This window comes from Pipra filicauda, unplaced genomic scaffold (genome assembly GCF_003945595.2).
Source record: "Pipra filicauda isolate LSUMZ 115617 unplaced genomic scaffold, ASM394559v2 scaffold30_size5312502_pilon, whole genome shotgun sequence".
Lineage (NCBI taxonomy): Eukaryota > Metazoa > Chordata > Aves > Passeriformes > Pipridae > Pipra > Pipra filicauda.
Window position 1 is genome coordinate 2,122,690 of NW_024104432.1, and position 24,146 is coordinate 2,146,835.

General features: G+C 37.8%; 1 protein-coding gene across 11 annotated transcripts in view; it reads right to left on the reverse strand.

Moving 5' to 3' along the window:
• The window catches only part of GRIA4 (glutamate ionotropic receptor AMPA type subunit 4), a 221,067-nt gene that overhangs the window by 164,208 nt on the left and 32,713 nt on the right, over window positions 1–24,146 (reverse strand). The gene's annotated exons all lie outside the window — the stretch shown is intronic.

A 24,146-nucleotide genomic window follows, 5' to 3' on the forward strand; every position in this document is an offset into this window, starting at 1 on the left:
TTTAAATGAAATGCTGACATATACCTAACTCAGTCAGTCAGGAACAAAGAATTTTTCTCTCCTACACAGTTATGCAGAATCTTACCAACTACCCCGCACCTGACTAATTTGTTTATAGGTACACAAATGAACACAAATGCTACTAAACCTAAGGAATCAAAATACAGAATATATATCACTGCTTGATTTGAAGCAAAAGAGGTGCTGTGAAAAAGAAATAATACACAGAAGCATAGAAAACTTGTCTTTTTAAAACCTTTCTCTACAATCTCAGGCTATTTTTATAGCGTTTCCACAATAGTTATGCTTCTATACCTACTCACAAAAGAAAGAGAGGCACCAACTACTCTTTTGCCTGAGATAAAATATAATCTAGGTAGGGTCATTTCTTCCAGGTTCTGTTATGTTTAAGGTGTGTCTTGTTGAAATCACACTGAAGAGATTAAAAAAAATTAAAAATCCAGTCCTTGTATTTTCTTGATTTTTAATGTCTGAATCATCTACACATCCACACTTTGCTGGATAATTCTTCCTCTATGTACAAGTATGATACCATCAAGACATAGTTCAACCAAACTAGCTGCTTAATTTGCTTGTTTCCTTTACTCTAGACCGAAGAAAAGAGCGATGGCCTGCTAGCTGGTGATCTGTGAGAATAGAGAAGACTGCATTGGAGGCTCAAAGGAACCTCCTCCAGCACCACGTTCCTTGGCATAATGTTCTGATCTCAGTGTTGACAACCTCAGCACAATCTCACGGGATTTCCTTACCATGGTACTTTTTATTCTTGAGTTTAACTGAGATCAAAATTCAGCAAAAGCAAGTAAGAGATTTCAAGTAACCTGTCTGGAGGACAGGAACAGGATCACAAGACGGTTCAGACTGGGAGGCATCTCAGGAGGACAGCTCACAGGAGGTCAGCTCTCAGGTCAGACAATGCTGCTCAGTGTATCACCTGGTCAAGGTTGAAAATCTCCCAAGGACGAAACTGCACAACATATCTGCTCATTCTATGCCACTGCCTGACTGTTTTCATAGAGGCATTTCTTAAAAATATTCAGTCTGAATCTCTTTTGATTCACTTTACTTTCACTATCTCTCATCTTCTCATCCTGCCTCACTTCACTGAGCCCAGTTCCATCTCCTAGATGATCTCCCATAGGCACTGGGGGCTGCTGTCAGGTCCTCCACAAAGCCGTCTCTGCTAGAGTCTGAACAAGACCAGCTCCCTTAGCCTTTCTTCACATGGCTGGTGCTCAGTGTGAGTAATAACTTCCCATGATCTACTGGCTCTGCTCCTGTTCATACAGCTCAGGATACTGTTGGCAAACAATCAAATATTGGTTAATAGGCCCTCTTCTAGATACTGCCTGAAAGATGTGACAATTTTCATTTCCTATTTCAAGTAGTAATTAAGTACTATGATCAAAGTCAGCATACCTACTAGAAGAAGACCCACCCCAAAACATTAAAAACCTAGGTTATCAATGGTACCTTCAATGAACACAAATGCACACATACTTTTGAAAATATGGACTTAAAAGTACATCATATTGGCACTTGATAATCATATTGTTCTATCTCAATACACATTTGGACCATGAGTAAGGCAACTGTAGAAACACAAAGAAAGTCACACCCATTTATGCATGGATGAGCCCGTGACAAAATGTTATTAACACACCGAGGAATATGTTTTATTCTGAATCACTTACTAAACCCAAAAATCCAGACTGATCATTTATTATGGATTAGGTGCACTATGAGGTGTCGCAAAAACACAGCTCCAATTGATTAAATAATTGCATCGCCATAAAGGCTGAGGGACAATATCCCACTTCTGTGTGGAGTCACCTTGTTTCAAAGTCAGTGGAAACTGCTTCTGCACACACAAGGGCAAAATCTAGCCTGAAGTCATCCTGCAGCATCAGAAAATAAAACAACATATATCAATGAGTATTTTAAACAACACAATTTGATTATTTGACACGGTACACAGCCTAAGGCATAGGTCTAGACATGTGAGAATAGGGCAAAAGCCTTGCTCTAGAGGTTATATTTCATCCTGTCACACTATTCTCTATTTATTGTCATACCTTCGTATTACCCCAAAGAAGTAAATGGCAAAACAGAGCTGCAACAGAACACTTGTGGAAATCAGTTCCTATACAGGTATAGCAGATTCACCTCACTAACAAAACTAGGAGGCTATGTAGACATAGGATCACATCTCTAAGTGATCTACACACTGAAGTTAATGGACAGATTGTGAAAAAATAGATGCAGATCTTTGATTGCAGATCCCTTCAATTTAGCATTTAAGGAATATTACACAGATGTACATACGCTTAAGAGAATCTGTTGGTTCTTCCCATTTCTTCCCTCATCATCCCCTGCAACTGGATGGATAGGGAATACTACTTGTGCTTCTCATCCCTCAACCCATCATCCCAAGACCCCAAAGTCAATTGATTGCCCTTGCACTTCTTGGTGCAACTTCAACAGTATCTACCTGATAAATAAATAGCAGAAAAGAATCTGAGGGTTGTACCCAAGGTAGGAGGATTTGTCTTCATCTCTTCACATCTTTAACCTGGGCCCGCGGGAGGCAGCAGGCTTCCCTAAGAAGTAGGCCCGGTCTGCATATTGGGCCTTCTGTTCCCTTCAGGAGTGGGTCTCCTATTGCAATGACACTTTTTTTTCTCTTTATGAAAGCGGTTTTGATGCAGGGTGCAGGATGACTTAACCTCCATGGCACCTCCAAGCTAGATGAACCATCGTCCTCATCATTGCTTGGTTCCACTTGCAGAGCCTCGCACCTATTTATGCCAGGGTATCTGGGAAGGTGAGGCAGTCACAAAGGAGATGTGGCTGCTGTGCCAGGCAGGAATTTATAGCCATTGTTCCCTGTCCCTTAAACCACTCTCTTTGGCTAGATAGAGAGAGGATAAGGAATCCTCCAAATGATGCATCCCATCTGCCTGTTTGGGCCCGTCTCAAGGAAGGCAGGGTATGATTGCACCAGTCTCTCTCTCCCTCTCTCATGTTCCTCATCCTATCTTCTACTAGAAGGTACAGAAGGAGCAGAACAGTTCCTCTACCTGGGCACACCTCCCACAGGGGTGCTCATAGCAGCACAAGAGAGTGCCCATCCTGCAGCTGACACCAGGGTGGCACTGTATTCCAACTGGATCTCTGTCTGGGCAGTTGCATCAGTCATGGAGGGTGCAGAGCTCAGAGAGGCCATGACTTTCTGCTGGGTAGACACCACTGCTTCACGAACAAACTGGCAGGGCCTCAGCACCTCCCGTGCCAGCTGCCACATCACGCCCCTGCTGATGCTCCATACCCTGTTTGCCCACCCTGTTGCTGGTGTTACTGGTCGCTAGTGGTCCCTAAGGGCTTCTTTTATACGTGCATGGGGGAACTGGGGGCGGAATTGGGTGACACTGCTCTTGGCTCAGACCAGGTCTTGTCAGTCACCATCGCACGAGCTGTAGGCTCCTGGTGGCTCTCTCAACTTCCCCCAGAGTTCCCTTGGTTTGGGAACCCCTGGTTTGGGAACCCCCTGTGCACCACACTGGAGTGCTCCACTGCTGATCGTGCCACCGCTGTAACTGCTCCCCTCGGCAACTCAGGTATTTCCATGAAGAATAACACTCCACCAGCACTTCAACACAAGGTGCGTAATAGATAGGGATGCTTTTCCTTAGAAATAAAGAAATGAACTGACTGTTACTGAGGAAAAGACCAGCAGTTCAGACTCCTCCTGATGCTTATGTTTTGCCTGACACTGCGTGCTGTGACACTTCAGCACCGAGCACAGTGTTTCGGTTTACACTCATCTGGCTGGGTGAAGTGAGGTTATAGCCTTGCTTCACCTAAAAGCTCCTCTGTGAAAAACAAGGAAAGTGCAAGCTGTTTTCTGTGCTAGCCTTGCAGCAAGGAAATAGTGAATAATTTGTAGAAAACACGTAACCTTGCTTTTAGTGTAATTCCAATCTTCTGCAAAATGCTGAGTAATCAGGAAATCAAGCAGCTAGTGAGATATGCCTTAAGCGGTCTCTGATAGAGGGCTCTCTCTTAACCAAAATGCTGCCAATTTTTCTCCTTGCTGTACTGCATCACATAGACAATGAAAAAATATCTTTTATCTGAGGCTGCTGTGGTTAAATTACATTTACTACATTATGCGCATTTTTAGACATATAACAGGCACAAAACATGGAATGATACTGTATAAAAATAATGAAGTAAAAAGGTAGATATACACACACATTTGCTAGAATTATTTTTGTTCTGCATATTTAACACACAATTTATTAGAAATTGTGACGTTTCCTAAAAAACATGAATCTTTTTCAATTGCGCAGATGATTACTTACTGACCTTATTTTCTGTAATTTTGCCCTATTCGTCTCATGAGCTCCCACATATCAAAAAACAAGGACTACTAAAAAATTTCAAAACAATAAAAGTATCTGATAAGAACTAATGGTTCTAATTTCAATAAAAGAGGCACAAGGGTAATGTCACAGTGTACAGTGTGATCAAAAAAGCTCTCCTTTTCCAACATCTCCTAAATAAGAATATATTTGGAACATAAAACTTCTATAAATTTAGAGGTGTCTGCCATCTACTTAGAACTACCTGAAGATTCCCATCTTTCATCACCAAAATCTAAACACTTACATTTCAAATAAAATTAAAATATTTCATTTTTTTAAACAAACTTCGAAAATTTTGTTTCAGAACTGTTCATCTTGAGTCATTTCCTTCTTCAGACAATTTTTTATTTTCACTTGAAACAGAGCTCTCTGGGCAGACTACAATTCCCACGATGGAACACAGCATTTCTCCTGGCCTCCTGACCAGGGTGCAGCTAGGGTAGAAGGGAGAAGGAGTAGTGAAGGAACAGTCTCTGATGACTCAGGTTTTGAACTTTTTAAGCAGAGACCTGAAGTGATCATATTTTTAGACTTCAGAAGACAACATTTCACTAAGCTAAAATCAGGTGTTCACAGCTCAGTGTATGTTTGGCTCACAAGCTGTCCAGAGATGGATTCGGCAAAGACATAGTAGCATCTTTTAATTGTTAAGCTTTCCTTAGATCAGGAATGTTTAATTAGCTCCTCAAAAAAACTCAGCTTCGGAGTCTAAATATTCCCATTTTCAATCTCAAGTTATCCTATCAACAGAAGACGCAAGTAGTTAAATCATATATGGCTGTGAAAGAGGAAAATAGGATATTATAGGACAATATAGGATAGCTCATGTAGTAAGGAAAACATAATTTTCAATCAAGAGTACAGTGACAGAGTCTGGGACAGACATTTTATGCTGTTAAACCATTTATAATGGTGGTTAACACTGAAGGAGAGGAAATGTTAATATAACATATATAGTAACGTTCAAAATATATATAATAAATGTTACACATATAAATATGGCAAAAGATAACAATATACATCTAAAAGAAGTGTAAAATGTAAAGCAGGTAGTATGGCTATGCCAGTATAGAACCAAGTGTCTGAGGCTTACAGAAACAACTTTGCCCATGGAAAACAACAAAAGAAGCCCAAGATGAAAAGAAAGTTTACTCCTGAAGGCAATGGACAAGCACAGTAAGAAAAAAGCTGGAATTGCTAATGCTGGCCAAAAGAGTAAAAGAGGCTCCAACAGACAAGGACTCAGGCATCAACCGGTTTCATGCCCAAAGCATGCGGGAAGAGGAAGAAGTGAATGGACTCAGTGACACAGACTGTCCCTCTTATAACAACAGCTATGGGGAAGCTCTAACAGGTTAGCAAAAGGCACAGTAATTCTGACAGACACAGAGCAGTAAACATTATTTAGAAGTTGATTGTGGGAGAGTAAAAAAATGGCAGGAACAACCAGTGGAGCAGGGGAGAGAAACTTATGCAAGCAGCAGCAGTTTAAGAATTAAATAATATAATATGAAAAACATAAAATTTATATATATATATATATAACAAGATAGTAAGTTTTCATACACACACCCACACAGGAAAAAGCTTTAGCCAAAAAGTGCTGGAAAACAGAATGTACCTGGGGTTGGGAATAAAAACATTCCTTTGGATGAAACATGAGAAGTATGTACAGTGAAAAGTACAGAGACACTCAATTGTGTCTCTGTATGGGGTGTCAGCACCCAGGTGCTGCCAGGGAGGGCTACAGGGACCACAGTGAGGGGAGGCCAGGGCTGCCCCAAGCTAGGCACAGCCAGTCCCACCCAGTGCCAGTTGGCTCTGAAGGCCCCACCACAGGGCGTGACTGAGCCCTGCGGCCAAGGTGATGGCTGTGCCACACAGGATGGGGGGAAGGACTCAGGAGGGAAAACCTGCTTAATTAATTTTCTCAAAATCATGTCTGTTTTGTTCATGACAGTAACTGGGAAGGCCGCCCTTAGCCAAGATCAGCCAACCACACTCTTCCTGAGATTTTTTTTAATTCTTTTAAAATAACAATACAAATATACAAAGCTGAGAAGAAAAGGGAAGAAAGAAAATTCCAAAGAAAAATTAATTTTAAATTTGTTTCCTCCAACCAATTAGAAAAAGAAATTTCTAAAGGATGGAAAAGTAATAGCCGTGAGTCTGCACACACTTAAATAACAGAAGGATAGAAAAGATACTTTGGCTTGCACAAATTGCACACTCAAGCAGGACTGAATAAATGTAATTCATGACTTAAGATGAGTATGAAGGATCTACCTGGCCATTGCAATGTGTAGATGAACTGCCCCATAAGCAGAGGCAGAAGCTCTGCTGCCTCAGACACACTGAGCTGCAAACTAAACACTAGGAAGTTTTTTTGAGGTGGGGAAGAACAACACCAAGAGGACATCATAGAATCATTAAGGTTGGAAAAAAACCCCAAGATCATCAAGTTCAATCTTCCAAAATGCACTGGAAGATCAAAGGTGTGCACTGTTAAAGACTGATTTCTAAGGGAAGTTCAACCGACTTATTTCAGTAGATGCAGAATTCATGAAGACAAAAAAAATGTTAAGATTTGAAAGAAAAATGACACACCTTTAAGTCATTTGTATAAAAAACAGAATTTTGATAGGAAATCCAGGTAATACCCAACAGACACAACTTTCTGCATCAGCAAAACTTATAGTATGAGCAATTAATTCTCTGCCACTCTCAAAAAGGCCAAATACAGCCTATAGCTGAATACTGCCTTCTTCCACTAGTAGAAATTTGCATCAGCCTGTCTAAGAGATGAGCTACTGTTGATCCAGCCAACATTTAAAAGTAAGAGACTTTGCTATCAATCAGCCTACCACAGCGTCCTGAACAGAAAGATTTTTAGATCAGAAGAAACCACACTAAGATCTCGTCTAAGCACCCACATGACTTAAACTAGAGTATTTTATTTGCCCTTTCTAAATTGATTAATTCAAAGTTTGATAAAATTTTTTATAGATTTTTGAAATTTAACTTTTTTGGCTTTTTTATTTGTTTGGTTTTTAATTATAACAAAAATTCAGCCTAATCAGATCTGAGAAAGGCAAGCAGGTATATTTGTAAAATAAGAGTTGTAATTTCAGAGAAAGAATGGGCTACAAAACTATAAAGGTCTTTCTGGTTTCCAAAACTGAATTTAAAATTGCACATGCTAGAGTCATAGCTTCTGGTACCAGATGCTTTGATCGATCCAAAGTACAGTCTCCAGCACTCAACCCATTACACTTTGGGGAACCTGTACATAAACAACCCAGTACAGAATCCTTTGAATCCTGACTGTGACTGTAAACCCTTTTTATATGATGAACTGCACAACTGCAGCAGCTTCCACTTGCTCTTGCTCATTAGTGTGAATGTGGTACATTATACAAATAATTGTGGCACATTGCATAAATAATTTTCCTAGAGGATCCATTCTCAGGTAACACCCTTCCATAAGCCAGAACTTCAGGTTCATCAGCCTTAAAGTAATGGAGTGTCTTTTTTTAATCTTACAAAGTCTTAAACATAAACCATATTTAAATAAATCTGTAGTAGAGGACTTCAATGTTGTTTTTTTTTTTGCTTACTTTATTTTGCCACCAGTTCCATACAGGCCAACTTACTTTTTGCATTGATTTATTTAAAATCTTCTTTTGGGTATCACCAGAAAGCTGGTTCATGTCAATAAGGCAACAGAAGACACCATATCCTACTGCCTGAGGCAAACCCCCTGATTAACCTGGCTTCCTTCCATGCTAGACTGAAGTAATGCTTTTATGGGTATCTGCTGCAGGCTGGTTATTGAAAATGGAAGATGCTTAGTGCTTTGCATGCACAGCCCTTTATAAATAATATATAAAGGTCAAATAAGTTATTTATTGGGCCTCTCTGCCCATTTTACGTATGCTACCTTGTTTCAGTATTGAAGGCTGTTGTAAATTTAAACCGATTGACATATGTTAATTTATCATGTGCTGAGAAACTGGAAAACAGTGAGAACAGTCGTTCTATATTTTTGGCTCAGTCAAATGTAGTTGTCTACCCATATTCACTGATACCTTCTCTTCTGCAACACCCAAGGTTCACATGATTTTTTCTTACATTTTTCTCTTGAAGCTGCCTTTTTCCTTTTTTTTTTTTTTAAATTTTGCATGTTACCTAAACACTGTTAGGTAAACATCTTGTATAGATGACTCACAACAAACTGTTTCTTCAGTGATGGCCTGTCTGAATTTATACAGTTTTATAAATCAACCTAATTCCTAACTTCACAGTATTTGCTCAAACCCACCAAACAGAGCTCTTCTGTTTCCTCCAGGATGTGCTTCACCATGCAGTTCTGATAGAGCCCAATATAATTTTCATGCCTTTTCTTGCCTACAACCCCCCCACAAGTCATGTCCAATACTTGCATCACTTTTTTTTCTCGCATTGCATATAACATGTTTTCTTTTCTTTGTTCTCCTATTGCACCTTCACCAACTCAATTCACAGAGATGCCTACACAACAGCCTGACAGAAATCACACTTGTTATTTTCTGGTCCATGTCAGAGTCATCTCTGACAGAGTCCCCCTTGCTGCTTCTCATCACGGCCTCACCTCTGTGCTCTCACCAGCCTTACTTCTGAGATCTCTAGCTGCAGCAAACTGAAAGTAAATTGTCACAAAGGCATTATTCATGCCTCATTTGTTACATTTCTCACAGTTATGCCCTCACTTCCCTCCATAGTTCAACTCCAAAGGGATCACCTGCTCTGAAAAGTTTGGAAAAGCTCCCCACTCCCTGCCAGGTGTCTCAAGTCACTCTTTTTCCATATGGAAGCTCTCAGATATCCATTATAGGGGCCAAAGGTAAAAAGCCCACACTCACCTAGCCAGAATCATTGGAGGAAAAAAGGGTAGAAACAACCCAACATCCTAATGCTACTATATGCTGAGTATTCAGAGCTTCATGGGAGTGAAAGCAAAAGACAGCACATCCCCAGATGGGGCTAGGAGGCAGTGGAGCATGGAAGCAAGTGCAAAGCTCTGAAGAATTTCATATACAAAGGACGACATGGGAGCATTTCCCAACCCAGACCAGCCGGGGCTGGGTGTGAGCATGGCCCTAGAGTGCCTGTCTGGCCTCGGCAGCATCCTCTAGCTCCTGTGGCTGCAGGGTTTATTTATCCAGTGATGCCTGTGATGGGCAGGCTCATTCTGGTACTGCAAACAGCCCTGGCAGGGGGCTGTGTGTCGGCTACTCAAGAGCCACAGGCTGGTCACTCCTGACTTAGATGGATCAGTGAAGACAGCAACGGCTTAAATACCACAAATGTGTAAAATTTAGACACAGACAAGAGCAAACCTGTAAATAATGAGACATTTGCCTAGCATCAATCTGACTCTCGGCATATTACATCTGTTCTCACTGCTTTATGCACTTTTTTAGATACAGACCATGCTGTCCTCTGCATTTCTAAAGCGCTCAGTAAATTTTGGATAGAACTGGAATACTAATAGTAACCATAATTATTGCCCTACTCTTGTCTAAACAACCTACTTATTAATAATTTTCCACAGTACCGACATTCTGTAATAATGAAATTGATAACTTTTTTATAAATCATTAGCAACTAAAATTTATTTGTACACTATAATTTGAATATCTGAGAAATAACATAGTACTAAGTAGTGTATGCAGAACCTCTGACTAATGACTAAAGGATATTCATTTGTCTTCTCTTTAATAAAGCCATATTTCTTCAAAATGACAAAAACAGTCCAACAAGAAATTAAATTCTACTGAAATTTTCACCACTAACCATTTTTTTCAACAGCACACCCAAACTCAAAAAGCAAGACATTACCCTCTGCCTTAAGAATACTAAACAGCATTCTTCATCTAAAGGTTAAACCAGAAAAATCAGTCTCTCTGCCTATATTTTTATGAGAATTGTGTAGTATTTTATGTGCATTGCTCTTTTTAAGTGGAGCCCAAACCTATATTGCATGTCAGCAAACTTTAATTTAGCATATTGGTTTTCCATAAAAACATAACATTATAAATAATGTTCAAAACACAATCACATGTTTTCAATTTGTTAGAACAGTTAATTCAAAAATACCTCTACCCTACTTTATCTTATTAAGGAAATCCACAAATGCATTGCATGTCTTCAGAAAGACTGCCTATACATAAATATTTTGGGAGTCTTACATGTTCTTAAAAGGGCCCCTTTCACAAAAGGGACAGCAGTCACAAAGTATGACTATGGCAACAGAATTTGATTTATTCTGATCAGAGTTAAAATGACATAAAAAGACAATTATGAAGCTGAAAGATTTCCTAACAACTGGAGTCAATGGGTTGCATTACCCAACACCTAAGTTAGGGATGAGCAATGCCTGGCTAGAGCACAGTGGCCCAGCTCTGAGCTGGAGTACCAGCTCTGGTTTTCTGGCACATATATTTGAGGGTTTCAACCAAAAGCAGTGCACACATTAACTTATTTACGCCAGGGGTTTCCTGTTGTATACTCTGTTCTCAGAGCTGAACACAGGAGTGTTCTCCCTTCCTTCAAGTCAACGTGGGCAAACCACTGCAAGCCTGCCAAGTGTTCCTGCTTTCAAATACCATCAGCCTTCAAGATCAACATAATAAACCAGCTTAGTTACAGATATTAGCATTTTACCAAATCTCTTGATGAAAATATGTGTCTTGGGGGAGGATGCTGACAGAATTTTGCCAACATATGTAAGACAAGGAAACAAAATTTCTGTATTGTAATTCAGTTTGTTCCAAACACAAACACCCAGCAGTAAGAGCTGATGCATCACCAGCCAATACATGTTGCAACTCTTTCAAGTAGTACAGCACTAGCTGTAGTGCTATAGGGAGTTATCTCTAGTGTGGTATAACCATACTAAGCTTTTTTAAAGCAAAGAAAGATGCGAATTCATGGCAGTTAGAAGCCCCGAGTTATCCTCGGAGAATGCACGTGAAAAAAGATAATCAAAAATATTTTTCATTTGCTGATGGTAAACTACAATTTCTGGGTGGTAATTAATTCATTGATTCATGAAAATAAAGTTCTCTGGGGAGCATCATCAGTCCAGACTGACTTTCCAAGAATGCTGAATTCTATATCTGGATCTCTGCTTTACTAAAAATTGAGAGAAAAAATGCAAAGCAAAAGTACAGGTGATCGGGTCTCTTTGTGGGAGAGTATACATGAAGGTTCAAAACTATATCTATTTGAGCAAATAAAATGCATTCACATGTTACATATACAATAATATCTATGGAGACCATCAGGACGAAAGACTGAAATTCTGCAGGCTGGCTCTACTTCCTGCCATTACCTCATTCTAGAAAAAAAAACAAATACATCTTTCCAATCTATCACATTTTAGGAGACAGGAGGAAAGCAGAGTAACTATTTTGGACAGAGACTGCTATTAGCATTTCTAATACAGAGTTTATTCCAAATTTGGTGCTATGCCTCTGCAGATCTCAGATCAGAATCAAGCCTTTAGGCATTAACTGAGATAAATAAAGTACAATATGTCAAATCTAATTATGCCATAAATATCCAAATAATATCTAGATCTCTAAGATAATTCTAAAGAGCCTCAGTGATGGAAAGACAAATATGATTAAGTTTAAACTGCAAAAAGCTTGTGAAATATGGGAAATAGCATTACATGTGAAAATATCTGTAGGGAAATATTTTCCTTTAACTAATAAGGCAGGAAACTTTGTGACATAGTAAATAGTTTTTCCAGTAGCTTAAGGCATCTTAGAGAAAAAAGCAAGAGATGCTAAAAAACTACTACACATTCCTGCTTTAAAGCCATCATCAATAAAACTTATAACTACCAAGTTACAAAAAGTTGTGAAAAGCAAAACAGTTACAAAAAAATAGTGGGGTAAAAACCCCCTTGTATGTTTGCATCAGTCATTACTATGAAAAAAGCAGTTAAATTGATTAGTGTTTCAGTTTTATTTGGGAAAAGTAAAAAGAAAGCTTTCCTCTCCTCCCCTTTCACTTTCACACAGTAAGAATAAAATGTCAGCAGATTATTCAAATACAATGCTTTGCCCAGGAAGGGTTTGAAGAAAAAGAAACTTTGTTAAATGACAGACCTCTGTCATCCCATTTACTACTCACAGAGGCACTGATGTACGGTTAAGTGCACCTAGCTACAACTTTATTTTAAGGTCAGACAGAAACTGAGCTTCTAAACGCATACCAAAAATCTGTCTGACTCTGCTCTCTAGTCCTCCTCTGTGAGTTCAAGTCATACAAGCCCAAGACGCTTCATGGTTTTCTCAATCAAATGACAGAAATTCCAAAACTGCTCAGTGCAGATTTCAGGAACAAATTTACATTCTTGTAAGGGACCTAGAGCTATGTGCCTTAATTAAATCTATTTCCTTTTGCATTATCCTAAAGCACTTCCATCATCTTTTTTCCTCTTTGAGCTATGTGTAGCAAAACTGGCTCATTGGATATCTGGCCAGGTCCACACTCACATACACTATGGGAAACCTTTCAGGAGAACCTCAGGAACATCTCCTATCAAGACACCCCACACACTGCACTCATCAAACCTGCACCTTTCCCATGCAAACACTATGTATACCGAGTGCCTCCATCCTACATTCAAATCCAACGACAGCAGCTATGCTATATCCTCCCTTATAACCTTCTGTCAATGACTTAAGTTGTCTCAGTTCCTATGGCAAGTGATAAAATATCAGATCACTCACATATATGCATGAGTATAGCTAAAATCTACTTAATCTCGACTGTACACTAAGTTTTGTACATAAATGTTCTACTCAGTAATCACTAACTAGAACTTGTTTCAGCGTGCGAGCATTATAGATAGGACATGCATCTAGCTAAGACTTGGATACAGCTTGGGCAAGAAAAGCCTTGAATAGTCCAGAATTGTCCTGAGCTTCCAGGTCCAAAGTACGAAACTGTGATCACAGACTCATATAATTCTAAGACCTAGCTTCCAATTTTGGACATGTGAATAGAGAAATGTATGGAGAAATGAAACATCAGCTTTGACAGATATAGATTTAACTGCTAGGACAGTTCTGCAGCGGTCAGCCTGCCACATTCCCATAGTCTGAATTGAGGTCAATGACAGATACATTTGTAGGTCTTCTTCCAGTGCTGAAGGAATTTATTTCATGGTCTAAGAAGACTGAAGTCATGTAAGAAAAGCTAAAGACAGAAACATCATCTAAAGGAAGGATTATTCTGAGTGTCAAGAAGAGACTTTTTTGAGCTGCAGAGTGATAAGGCAGTGCAATGTGGAATGACAGACGGAATCCCAGATCCCAGTGGATGTTGCCACAAGTCATCTTGCTAGCTATGCCCATTCTCAGGTCAATTCACATGCCTAAAGTAGCAACATAAGTAGGCCCAAACGAAATCTGGGGCCTGCTGGAAGAGTCCCTATTGTCTTGGTACTCAGGTAGCAATAGAACATTCTTCACAGAGCCTTTGAGCATGGCTTTCAAACAGAAGAGACCTTAGCAAACATTCCATTTTCTTCATTCTCCTTTAAAGCATTGCAAAAGAAACTGGAGGCCTTGGACACACTACATTATTCTATTATCATTCACAGTTTCCTCACAAAAACCTCAGAAAAAGCAAAGACTGAAAAAAGCTCTCTAGTCCCTCCCTCCAGCAATGCACTTTTTTCTCCCCATTCCATTCACCTTGTAATCAGATAGCTTCACCAGGCCTTACTGGATAAAAAACATCTGGTAAGTTATGATTTTGGTCAATAATAAGACATCTTTAAGTATCACCACAGATACAAGCGGACAGAGAAATTACAGCCCTGATCTGAAGACTTAATCTAAATTAGACTCATTGAATAGTGAAACGTTATATTTGCAAGAGTAAGTGCCAAACAAAGTGACAGAGGGCTAATTGCATAGATTTATCTTGCAAGGACAGTTTTATAGAGGAAACTCTTATGTTTACAAGACTGTCTCTACTGTTTTTCCAGGGAGGATTACAGGATCTTAGAGTCTGCCTGGGGAAAGCTAAGAACCAAGATATATATTCTCAAAGCAATGACATGCAGTCACATTCCATACTATTAACTATTAAAATATGATTTTACAGACTTGAAAAAAAACAAATAAATATACATTTCAAACAGTTCATTTTTAAAAATTAAATTTATTTTAAGGACAGAAATTCAGCACTTATAAAAAACCTATATCCTAGAATTTAAGGTCACAGACACATATTTACTTTGCAGGCAGCTGGAAGAGCTGCAAATGTTATTACCTCAGGCCATTTTTTCCACCTCCATGTTGGAATTCACCATGACAACAGCAAAGCAAACTAAATGGAGCCCACGAGTGCTTCCTAAACTCAGTGCCCCAGTGCAAAATCTTTTTTTTTTTTTTAATCTTAAATCAACAGTGAAGGCATTTCAATCTAACATGCTTGACTCCACACTCAAACAAGGAAAGGTCAGGGGAATAAAGAAGGCAACAGTCACCCACGCACTGAGTTGTACAACAGCAGTAACATGGAGCTACATGGAGTTGATTTACCAGCATTAAAAGCATCAGCAGCCAGCTCCAGCAAAGAACAGCTGCCACTGCCAGGGAATTCACTTAACAACAATCTGAGGCCAAAACATCACAATGAGCAATGTTCTACCGGAGTCTGTTGATTCCTATCAGGACCTCCTTTGCAGTTTCTTGTCCTTAAAGGATATCAACTTACACTTGTGACTTAACTTACAGTTAAGGTACCAAATAGGTATGGACAATTCTTTAAGAAAAGATAGTAAATTATGGTATTTTTCGACTATTTTATTCGCTTCTAATTACATACATGCATGTAAATTATAATGAATACCAGTTGATTTATAGTTTAGCTTTTGTTTCATTTCTGAGATGAGATGCAGATCCCTAGACTTTGAAGTCTGAACATAAACTCCAAAAGTATGTTTCTTCATTTTGTGTAATGCTATCTTCTTTGTAAGTTAACTGTAGATACCATAGGTTCTTACAAAACTATCTTCTCTCTATAGAACAGTAATCAAAACGTCCCAGGTTCATAAAGATTTTTACAGACTTGCCCTCCACCCCCATTACCTGGATTTATGCACACACTTAACTGTTCTGATATTTTGTCTCACGTTATCAGCCTTTAGAATTAACGCATAAAGCTTTTTCTTGTAAGATCTGTTATTCAAATAACGAATGTGTTAAACTTCAGGAAGTTGACAAAATTGAATGTGATTTCTTTAATCAGAAATACCAGGCGGGTCTTGCTGTGTTTCCATATTATGAATGAAAAGAAGCACTTAATGGTACAGGAAATTTCTCCATAAGTATCTGCAAGTACAGTGGATTTTTATTTGCATTTTTTCATTGTATTTCTATTTCTATTTCTACAAATACAGGCAATATTTACTTCATGGAATTCTGTTAACAGTACTTGTTTCTTACATTCTACATGGTGAAGTAGGCACTTAGTGGATAGGCGAACATTTTATTCAAAATCAAGGTGCAATAGTTATGAGAATAAGATCCAGTAATATTGCAAAAAAAATTCAATGTTATTTATCATTTTAAAACTCCAAAATTGGCTGCAATATGGTCATACACAATTGAATGTAGTTTCCTTCTTTCAGGAAGTAACACGTGAATAGTACCTGAAAAAAACCTTTTTTGAACGCTAAGAACAAGCTTCTGGTTTTTGAAGCACCCTGAGTAATGACTAACATGCAGAATGGTTTTATATAACTACAAAGAAAAAATATTAAGTGATACAAATATAAGGGCATTATTTTACAGAAATTATTTATCAAGCAAGAGATATTAGAAATTTACTGAGAGCCAAATATCAGAACACCCATCAACATTTGTAAGCTTTTCAAGACACCATTACTCATTTTTATTAACTGAATTAAATACTTCCTATGTATCAGCCTTCTTATTCCACTGTACTTTTTCCTATTACTCATCATATCGCCTGTACCTAATTGTCTGAAAGTACGTTGATTTTAAATTATCAGCAGGAACAACATCTCTGCTCTTTATTACTAAATTGTTTGTTAGGCTACATCTTTCAATACATTTGCAAACATTATTCAGACATTTGAACCATTTGAACTGCATTGGAAGGGTAACATAATTATTTGTGGGTTGAAGTGATTTTTCATTTAATTAAGGCTGGCCCACAAATGTGGATTCCAAATGTGCTCATCCCAGCACCATACAACAAACCTGCATTTCTATTATCTATGATTTGACAATAGCATATTACATAAATCTGATGTTACACAATGATACTGTTATTCAACACGTATTGGCAGTTAGCTGTTTGGACAGCTGCTATTTGAATTAAGATGCCTATTGAACCTTACTTGTCTCAAGTAATCAAAATATAAAAGTGATCAAGTGCAGATGCTCCTACTACTTTTTCATAGCAAAGGAAATCTATCTGAACTGTCTCCATGTTACTGAGCAATGTTGAATGTATTCAAACAGTTTTGTTAGCTTTCAGATGTAAAGTCAACCTTAATATTTTGAGCTTCTCCCTGTCTGCTGTGGGAGGATACCCTGAGGATCTACCCTTTAAAGGGTCTCCAAACGCTAGCGATTTACTGTTATGTAGACACCCATATCTCCAATTCTCTACATTATACCAGTCTCCGAGGATTAGCATGAAAAGGGTAATACTTTGAATCAGCTGACAGCTGAGGAGGGACTAGCACTGCTGAATTTTCAGTTTTACTCCCAAACCTCTATGTAAGCTGAGTCAGCAGTTCCTTTATTTTAAAGACTCTCCTTATTCACCTGCACTGCTGCAAATTGATAAGACCTATAAATTCCAGTTACCTCTTAGAGGGCTGCTTTAGAGATTAAAAGTATATACTTACTTTGATACCACACTGTAACTCCCAAAAGGATTAACAGGAGTTAAGTGCGTGTGTGCTAAGCAGGAGATATTCTACACCTCCCCCCTCACAGAAGGCAACAGAGGAAACAGACCCTGTAAATCCTTCGGGGAAATGTAAAGGTCATGCAGGTGAACTGCTGACTAGACCACCCTTTGCTCCCTCAAGCAAGTGTGCAGCACACCGACTACATCGTTCAGGTTAGGAGTTCAAATCAGAGCAAGAAACAGTGCCATTAATTAGATACTAAAATCCTCTCACGAGAAACGGCTTAACTGCACATTTATGCCAAACTGGTAACACAATTTCAGCTTTCCTGGTGTACATAAAAATCACATTTCTTTCTTCTACACTATAATTGCTTCTGATTTCATTGCTGTATTGCATATGTTCATAAATCAGCACAGGGTATTGAACTGTTCTGCTATTTACTTAGTACTTTTTACTTCATAGTGGATAATATAAAGTAGAAATAAGACAGTGACTAGTGCTATATAAATCTGGTGATCCATCTGGTGACAACTGACAGAAAAATTAACGTCAGATCAATTCATATGCTCATTAATTCCACACAGGTTATAACGCAACTCAATAGTATTTCTGTCTATTGCAGAACTACTGCTCCCTGTTTAGGTGTGCAGGATGTCATTTTTTCTTTTAGATTGCACACACTAAAAATAAGCAAAAAAAAAGCCATTCAAGAGAGAAAATATCTTCACGGAAGGCTATGGAATTGAGCTCATGAAGTAGGGTCCGTGTTCAGGATTTAGAGTTTATAATTAATGCAGTCCAAAATGGACACTGGATTTTTTTTTTTTTGCGTCCTAACAATACCTTTACTATTTCTCTTCTATGTCAGAAACTTGTGTAGGCAGGATTATGACAAAACTTTTTCTTCAGCAGCTGCACATAAAGTAAGTAATAAAAAACTGAACTAACACTTTTAGTAACTTGTATATATGGGATATTGTAAATGTTAAAGCAAATAATATGCACTTATGCTTCAAATGAGCATAGGTTTCAGGGCAAGCATCTTCTAAATTAACAATTGGTAAAACAGTAACTGTGCCACAAAAAATGAAAACAGTAAATTCTTTTATTCTCTAAAAGCTCTTTCTTAAATATGTTGTGAACTATCTGAGTACAGGGAACATTCTTGCAGCTGCCTTCAGAGAAATAGCTTCTCCAGACACAGAAGTGACAGGATGCCAAACATGCAAGGCTGAGGATCTGCCAGGATCTCTTTATGCCACAAGTGCTGTATAATGCTGCCCATTAAGGTGAAGATCTAGTGATGCAGGTGAAAAGGATAAGAGAGCTCAGAAGAGGACATGAAGACATAGTAGATATAAAAAATCAAGGACCTCTGCAAACAACTCAGAATTTTCAAACTGCCAAGCAAGAGGATACAGAAGAAAGGACGTTCCTGGGTGGAGAATGACCTAAGGAAGCACATAATCCAGACACCTCAGGAGCTTGAGATGATTTCAGGGCACTGGCATGGGAAAAAGTATGGTGCACAGAAGGCACTCCAGAAGAGTGTCTGTTCCTGTTCTCTACTGAATCCCAAGTCTTATTAGCTGATTTACCTTCCAAAATGTTGTTGTTAGCAAAGACCTGCTAAGGAATACGCAAAATTCTCAACATGTTCACACCATTCAGAGTGAGTTTTATCTATCTAGCTGCCCTGTATCCTACCTGCAATTAGGGTTAGAAATCAAATTCAAGAACAAGTAAGCATACAATTTCACATACAAATTTGTGTTGGAGTGTGGATGTGAGGCACAGGTGGGACATCCAGCCAGATCTTAGAACTATGAAACACCTTTAGGTCCAACAACCCAGGCACAGTCATTGCAGTTGAGACAAACCACAGCCACAGTATAAGAAACCACCTGAGGAGATTCCAGATCAATGCTACCACGCAGTCAGCGTCAGTACATATAAGCCATAAAACTTCTTTGTAAATGAGGTCTTCTAGCTGTTTTTCAGCAAGTTCCAATGAAGATAACTTGCCAAAATGATCTCTTCAGGAGGCTGATCACAAAACCTAGGGTAAAGTAACTACTGCAAACTGAAGCCCTCTGTCACTTTTTTCCTTTCACTAATTCAGCATGGCTGTGCAGCACCCTTCTCAATCCCTGCAGGCACTCATGAAGTGCATAAGGTAGCTAGGTTAGACCCGCAAACATATATTTGAGCTTGAAACATTACTTATTAATATTATTTACAGTTATCTTTCAATTATGGAGATAGTTTACACCCTCCAAAGGTGACTTACTTAAGAAGGCAGAAAGAACAAGTGATTTCATTTTATTAGTCTATTGTTTATTATGATATTTGTGTAAAAAACGTCAATTTTCTAGAGCTTTTATGTCAATGAGGCAAATTCAGTACAGACTTACACGGCAGAAGTGAATATAAGTACACTATATCTGTACTAGTGTTTTGATGTAATTCTTTACTGATTTTGCAAAGCTCAAAGCATAAAATCAGATGAATGTTTCCCATAATTTAATAGAATAGATTATCATATAATTAATATTTAATAAATGCATGAAAGAAAGCTCTGTTGAGAGGCAGAAAGGAATACAGAGAAAATGAGAAGGGTGCAGCTTTTCTAATAGTACTGAAAGCAATTTATATTGAAGAATACTTATGTTTGTCTTGATTTTCCTTCTCCATAGGTGCTAAAGAGCAATTCCCAGAGCATCCTTCAGAAAAATGGACAGCCTTCAAGTTTTCATTCTTATAAGCATCAAGTCATGAACACTGCTAGACCAGAAATACCAGAAAACCCTTCTGAGTTCATTTCCTAGAAGCCAGGGTTTTGCCCTTAAATAGGAAGAGAATAACAGAGTGTGTTGCAGATACATAGGCTTTACTGGCAGAACTGCACTCTTTAATTAAATTGCAGAGACACCTGTCTGTATGCACAAACGAAGTTAATCTGGTTCTGCCTTTCTACTATACTCTTAGAAACATGAGAAATTGCTAAAAATATAATTATGTAGTAAATAAACAACCTTTACAAGAAATTCCTGGATGCAAACTACGAAAGAATACACTTACATATGAGAGGAATATAAAGGCCAACACCTCCAAATTCATAAAGTCAGGTCTGATTGTGAGAGCTGCTCTCAGGCATATTCACCAGTTAATTTCAGTGGGAATGGTAAGACATTCTCAATTCACCCAAGTACTTAAGTACTTGATATTAGACATCTGTAGTTGAAACTTTTGGCTAAAATATCCATTTTCTTCCTTTCTTATATCAGTATGACCGTTGCAATATTGTACAGTTTGGTACCAGTACTACCTTACCAATGCCTGCCCATATGAGCACTGCTTGATTTTTTTTTTGGAGGTGGGGCACTCCTAATCTCTCCATTGATCATCTCATGTCTTAGAGGCGACTGATCCCCTATACTGCTATAGTGCCTAGCATAGCATGTCTTAGATGTTACCAATTTCACATTATAAACACAGACAATAGTAATATACAGTACACATGGTGACCACAATCTGTGACTCGTTGAAATGAAATGCTTCAATCAGACTGGTTGTGAACTTCAACTCCTGGTTGTGAACAACTGAACTAGAAAATCAGTGTGACACATTCTTGATATGACACCTCACAGTCTAAACCTTTGTTGATGACTCATGTAAGCAGCTCTCAGCTATCTACTTTTCTGTATATTTCACATTCTGAATTCAATATTTTATATAATCAATAGTCAATATTTTTATACTAAATCAACACTTAGCATTACACGTCTGTTAGACTGAAAAGTCATGAAAAATGTTATACTTTCAAAATACAATTTATGCTTGAATAATAATCATGTATTTATACACTGATTCAGGTATAAAAAGTATCTACCAAGTCCACTTAAAATAGATGGCAAATGGGTACATAAAAAACTTGTTGAGCTGCTCTAAGTCCTCCAAGTAAGTCATAAATCTATGTGATGGTTTCAGTACTTTGGTGTTCAAAGAGAAAATACACAAGACAGCCATATTATGCAGAAGTAAAGCCTCCTTACATATGTTACTGGTTTTTTAGGATGATTTAGACAGTGCATCTGCTACCAAAACTCCAAAGCACATACAAACTAAGAACTACCAAGTACAATCTCAGTCATACTCACAAACACAGTATAAACAAAACAGAAATCTCAGTATAAAAAGTACAGTCCTGGTTCAATACCACACAGGTTTCATTTCTAAAGATTAATCCTTTAACTCCCAAGAATCTATTGGGATCTAGCAAAAAAAAAAATAAATCAAAGCATCAGTTCCCCAAGCCAAAAAAACCTCCACAATACAATCTTGCCTGTTGCATATAAGTGTTAATGGTATGTAGCTACTATTACAAAAAAGATAACTAATCGCCCTAGAAATAGTTATCTAACAATTTGAACCACATGAACTTAACTCTACCAGCACCGTCTCAGACTTTTCCTATCAAAACAGTAAAAACCCAGCTCTCTTCAAAGACTGACACACCCTGCCTCCCAATTCCTACATTTGGCAAAAAACCTCACCAAAATGATACCAGAAAGAGTTGCATATCCCTGATGTGGCTCTGCCAGTGTTTTACACCCACCTTGTACAAAGTAGGGCAGAAGCTTGTCCTTCACGTCTCTGTATGGCAATGAAAAGCAGTACAGCCTGATGAGGATTTGAGGTGACAAGCCAAGACGGCACATCAGGATATTTTAGGTCTTCAACTGGGAACAAACATTTCTGGCTCACACTGCAGCCAGATAGCGCACCCTGGCAAGGCTTGGGGCTGGCGCCTGCAACCATAAGTGGTTCCTACAAGGAAACCTGGGAGCATATCAGGTATTGAAAAGATTTCATAACACTCCTAATTGCTAAGTGAACCATTGCTGACAAAGATCTGTAAAGCTAAAATATTGAGTTCTTGCTCATCTGCATTTCATCAGAAACCATTTCATTTGGCTTTTAATTAGATTAAATCAAATCAATAGTGGACACAAAGATCATGTGTTTTGTATCATTCCTCCAAAACTACTGCCTAGTGTTAGTTTTATAATATATTCTTCCAAGGAGATAATATTCCATTTTTAATATTATAACTAGAATTTCTGTAAGTAAATAATGGATGTTTTCCTAACACTAAATAATACATCGTATCTATTCAAAATACAGAAGAGCACAAAAGACACTGAAAAGCCTAGGCATACAGCTGAATAATGTGCCCAGGTATGCCAGATTATCTCTTTACAGAGCATATATAATAGAAATTTCAAAAGGCAAAGTAACATTAAGAGTAACTTGGTTTTACACAACTCATAAAGACATTTTGTCTGACAATGCATTTGTTTCTCCACACTGAACATGGTTTTGTGGTTTTGTTTTATTTGTTTGTTTATTTGTTTTATTGCACATATAATTACCTTTCCTTGGCACACAAAAATTTTCATCCTGATACTGAGAAAGTTGTTAATTATAGAGTGTATCTGTGCTGTCTTAGTGTGCTTCTCACTACTAGGACACATACACCATAAAGCAGGTTAGAAATGGCAGGTATTTTGGTAAAATTTTTTGGAATAACCTCTTTCTTTGTTCATTTCATTTCCCCTCTTTCTTTGAAGTAGTATTTTAAAACAGCTTACAGTACAAATTTCAATTTCTCATCTGCAAAGGATGAACATAAACATATAAAAACTTCTTAATCCAATGTAAAAATCATCAGTTTTGGTTGAAGATTTTAATTTTGCTCTTTTTTTTAAACAATCTACAGAAATCCTTTGGGAAAAAAATGCATTTTGTTCAAAATGTCTGTTGAAAAAAATAAGATATCTGGAAAAGTATCTCCCTTTTCTAGAAACCTCTAGCACAAAAAACACCCTAACTATGATTGGCATATATAAATATATGTATTATGCTACTTTAAAAACTCCGTCTCAAAGATAATTATGTAAATGCACCTTTTTTCAATTTGACACACAGAGCAGCAACACTAGAACCACTGCTATAACCCTGAATTTGTAGATCACATTTTGACTTCCATCTGGTTTAAACAGTAGTTGTATTAATAAAAATAATTTTCAAGCAAGACAGAGCACATATTTCTTCATTCAAGATTATACTTATGCATGGTAAATATAAGGACTAAGAATTATGCCCTCTCTTATATATATGTGTAAAAATAACTTTACATCCATCATCCTAAGTGAAGGAACTACACTTGGAACTAAAGACACTTGGAAACCTCAAGGTTGTTGAGAGTTTATTTTAGCTTCAAAAAGAAGTCACCTCTAGTTATGGCAAGTGCTAGGACATTTGAAATCATAAAATATTTACTATTAATTATAAAATTAATGCTAATGAATCTGTCTGTTAATTACTTCGAACACTGCCTGAATAAAAACATGACTAGCATTTCAGCATTATTACTTTGCTATAATATTTTATGAGTCTGAATCTGGCAGTGCAACCTTAAGCACAGTTTATCACCACAATACTATCATGAATTTAGGTTTAGACAGTGATTTATTTCAATTATCCTTTGTCAAGTCCACCATGTGTTTTACTGAACTGAGGAAACATTGTCAGGTAGTTCCACCTTGGAACTGAATAAATGTTGTTATACTTTGTTAGTGAGATTTTGTCCCTGTTCTAGCACACTGATAGAAACATGCAATTTGTTTTTTTTTCCTTAAATACTGTCAGCTAAGTTATTATTTTATTCACTT